Source organism: Canis aureus, chromosome 9, assembly GCF_053574225.1.
Source record: "Canis aureus isolate CA01 chromosome 9, VMU_Caureus_v.1.0, whole genome shotgun sequence".
Lineage (NCBI taxonomy): Eukaryota > Metazoa > Chordata > Mammalia > Carnivora > Canidae > Canis > Canis aureus.
The window spans coordinates 36,376,528-36,381,348 of NC_135619.1; positions in this window are offsets into that span (position 1 = coordinate 36,376,528).

Here is a 4,821-nt window from a genome sequence, read left to right on the forward strand (position 1 = left end):
AGACGTCCCTTTAGCTCCTACTCTGCCACTTCAGACCCAAAGAATCCGGTTAAACATTGACTTGTTACGCTAGTTTCTGAAAGACTCGGTGGTAGGAACAGAAACCACTGTTGATCATTAAACAAATCTCTAACACCGGGAAGGCCATTAACAGGGATGGAGAGCAGAGGTTTACAAACGTCTTAAACTTGACTTTTTATTGCATGTACCCTTCAATACCATCTTTGAGAGCTATCATCGAAGAATAGCTATATCATCTTCAGAAACGAGAGGATACACACTAATCATCATTCGTTAATCTTTAATTTTAATTGAAGAATTTATTTTCCATATAGGATAGGTAACAACAGAGTGGCTAAAATAATTTTATTTTTCTTTCAATACCTTGAATTGCCTTTGAAGGGGATTAATACATTACAGGAAGGCAGGGAGACAACAACAAGGGGCCAAACTTTTTCTTCTTCTTTGTTTTGAACTGTGGTTAAGGTATAACTTAATATTAGATTCAGGTGAACAACATAGCGATTCAACGATTCTTTTTTTTAAATTTTTTATTTTTTGCGATTCTACGATTCTATCCATTACACTGTCCTCACCATGATAAGCGTAGTTACCATCTGTCATCATACAAGGTTACTACAATGTTATTGACTATATTCCCTATGCTGTGCTTTTCATCCCTGTGCCTTACTGAATTTATATCTGTAAGTTTGTACCTCTGAATCCCCTTTGACTATTTCACTCATTACCGCAACTCTCTCTTCTTCAGCAACTACCAGTTCTCTGTATTTATGATTCTGTTTTTGTTTTTTGTTCATTTGTTCTGTTTTTTAGGTTCTGCAAATAAGTGAAATCATATGGTATTTGTCTTTCTTTGACTTATTTCACCTAGCATGATATACTCTGGCTCTATACATGTTGTAAATGGCAAGATCTTATTCTTTTTTTATGGCTAATAGGCCAGTGTGTGTGTGTGTGTGTGTGTGTGTGTGTATTCTAATAATGTATACCTTCTTTACCTTCTTTACCCATTCATCTATCAATGGACACATGGGCTGCTTCCATATCTTGGCTATTGCAAATAATGCTGCAATAAACATTGGGGTGCATATATAGCTTTTTGAATTGGTGTTTTCTTTTTCTTTGAATACATACCCAGAGGACAAACTTCTAGAATAAAGGATTCAAATAAGCCTTAGGTTTTCAAAGATAGCTTATTAACAATGCTTTGAAAATAGGCCAAAAAATAAGACTGGAAGAAAAGGTGCTGAAATGTTAAGTAGTAAGTTTTGAATAGGATTTTGGGTGATTTTTTTATTTTTCATACTAAGAAACAAAACTCACTTTCTTTTTTTTTTTTTTTCAAAACTCACTTTCAAATGTTAATTGTTCATGATCACATATTACTTACATTTTTAATCATTTCCCTATAGAGAAGTTCAGAGAAATATATATTTTTTATTTTTGCAAAATTTATTTGCTAAGAGGTTAACGTGGATTTAGAAAGTCTCGCTAGCCAATAGAGTTCATCTAAAAAGATATGAGTTTAATTTTTTCCTACTTAGTCCCTTTGCGTTTTGCACACAATTTTCTCTGTGGCAGAGAGACTCATAAGAAAGAATCACATATTAACAGTATCTGCAAACAAAATTACCTCTGGCAACTAGAGACTAGTCTACTTATAAAGATTAAAATACTTAAAATCTAGTCAGATTTACTTCTGGATACAATCAGTTTAAGTATTTCTAAGGGCAGAAGTATTGTAAACAACTGGATAACTAGATATTATGCTGGAACTGTGGACTTTATGGGTGTGGACCAGTGAGAAGGATTCTGCTCTCAATTTTAGTTTTCTTATTATTTAATTTCAAGAGATTACATCTGTGGAGAATCTGAGCCTTTGCGGCAGAAGTTGGTTACTTGTTGAGGAAATTATCAAAGACATGGATTTACACCGTGTTTGTTTCTCTTTTTATCAGTAGCCACTTCCAAGCTTTATAACTTGCACAGATTACTTGACCATTCCATGCCTCGATTTCCTCATCTGTAAAATGGGGATAATATAATACTTCCTGAGGAATTGAATCAATTGATTCCATGTATAGCTCTAAGAATAATACTGGACATACACTAAGCTCTCTTGTAAACATTAGCCAGTATTTTCCTTCTCTTGAAAAAGCACTGCTACATGTCTGTATGTAATATGAGAGTTCTTATTACCTATTGGTCAGAATCCATTAAAATAGATATATTTCTAAGGAGTTTACACCTAAGTATTAAAAAATAATGAGGAAAGGATACATTAGTTGGACCTATTCAACTGGGAAGACAGTGGTGCTTAAAAGGTGTTCACGTGCTGAAAGGATTTTTATAAGGATAATGATGAAAAATAATTTCAATTTCATTAAAAGAGGAAAAGGAGAATTTAACCTCACTTGTAGAATTACATGTAAGATGTAATTTCTTAACCATAAGAGTTGGAAAACATTAAAAAGTTCTCACCCACCAAAACCTGGACTCCCCAGACTATCAATAATGCCTATATGGCCCTCCCCAGTTTCAAGCATGGTTATGTGCATGCATCATTGGGTGTAAAGGTGATAAGACATAATGGATTTGTAACAGACAGAATTTATGAATATGAAATGAGAATGTAAGTTATCAATCTCTTACGGCAGAGAAAGGATTAGTTAAATTTTTCTAATGCTTCTAGAGCCCAGAGAAAACTTGACTGAGAAAGGGGACACAGAGGGGAGAGGTGGTGGTGAGGTCCCCGAGGCAACGGGATGAAGCAGGACTCAACAGCCAGCCATGTATTCTAGCAGGTGAGGTTTGTTTTTTGTTGTTGTTGTTGTTGTTTTTTAGATTTTATTTATTTATTCATGAGAGACACAGAGAGGGAGAGCGCGACAGAGACACAGGCAGAGGGAGAAGCAGGCTCCATGCAGGGAGACCGACGTGGGACTCATCCCAGATCTCCAGGATCAGGACCTGGGCTGAAGGCGGCGCTAAACCGCTGAGCCCGCCCCCCCCACCCCCCCGGGGCTGCCCCAAGCAGGTGAGGGTTTGAAGCGCTCCCCCCGCCCCACCCCCTCGCCCCAGCCTGGAGCAGCTCCACACGCAACTGGACCATGGAGCTCCCAAGCGATATCCTTGCTCAAGCTCAGAGTGTTCAGACCTTTCTTTGAACGCCTTCCTTCAAGACACTCGTTTCTTCAAGACCCGGAGTGAGCCAAGCGCCTATTAGCCTTACTCTTAACCTTCTTCTTCCAGACTTTAGATCCAAAGGAAGGAGGAGGTAAAGCCAAAAAGCTGCTTTTTCGCAGCCAGAAATCTCTGCTTTTGTTCTTGGTTCACACCTACGCGGCCTTTTGCAAAACTTAGGGAATCTTGACTATTGGATTTAAATTCTACAGAAACTCAATACACATTCATAGGAGACATGTGGATTCTCCTGCTCTCTAACAGGAAAAGTTTTACATTTGAATGACAGAAAGCTTTATGTAGGAGTTTGGTATCAGAGAGTGGGTGAGGTGACCTCTACATTTCCTTACAAACTCTAGAGCTGGCAAGACGCCAGCGATTTTTTCTCATGCGAAAACCTTTCCTACCTTTGTTTATAAGACTGTGATTTGAAAACTCTTGCCTTAGTTTTGCTGGACTTCACAGCGTCATCCCCATTCTCTTGGCCCTCTATCTTGATGACTCTTAGAGATGGGGGGGGGGGGGCGGTGAGGGAGGTGGGGGTAGGGGGGTGGGCGGGGGAGAAAGACAGATTTTCTGCAGGTAGCTCACCGGATACTATGTGATCAAATAGGAATGCTGATTGCAGTAGCAGTAGGTTCTGAGCAGCTACAGACAAGTAGAAAACTATTCAAATGCTCAATGACTGTACATGTTAACGGGTAGTACATTATAAAATTTTAAAAGTCTAATATTGGATGAATGAGTTTCTTAATGAGCTATGGATATATACATTTGGATGTTTTATATTAAGCAGGTGATGAATGGTAAGGTGATATTCCTTAGGATAGGATGGTGGCGGTTTGGAGCAGGGTTGGTTAAAACTGCCTTTTGATCCTTTAGCATATAGTTTGTTTAGAAAGGCTTCCAGTAGGATTGAAAACAACATGTATATAAATATCCCTGAGGGTTGAATTTAATTTCACACATGGGTTAATTACTATGTATTGACTATTTAGTACATGAGGTTTAAATCCTAAATGTTTAAAGGATTCCTAAAGTATGCTTCTAATAATGTTACAGCCTTTTCTGCAATTGATCTGTAATGGATAAGCAATCACTGGAGTCTGTTCAGCAATGTGAATTATGTGTTTGGATGCCAACTAAGCAGAGCTGATGTATGACCCAAACCTTAATTTCCCTCCCAGTGATTATTTCCCACTATATTTATCCATACATCCAGTGTGAGGGTGACAGTACAATCAGACCTACTTGGTAATGGAAGTGCTGAAGCAAAACAAATGGGAAAAAGGTGAATTGAAGCTTTTTTACATAAGCTGTTAAATGAGACCAGTTGAATCAAATTTATATCTTTACCCAAATCTGCAAGTGCAGCATGGAATTAAATGCTAAAACCAGACCATCACATACCTGCTACCTTGATGACAGCCAGTGCATACGTGAGTGTCTTAAAATGGATTGCTCCCCTGGATTTCACTTAGGTCAAGGAGGTTTTGGATATTTTGTCTCTCATTGGGAGAATGTCAACCTTTGGTTATAATAATCCTTTTAAAGACATCTTTAGGACAGCTTCCTTCTATCTTCCTTCCCACCTTCCCTTCCTTTCCTAAAACAAGG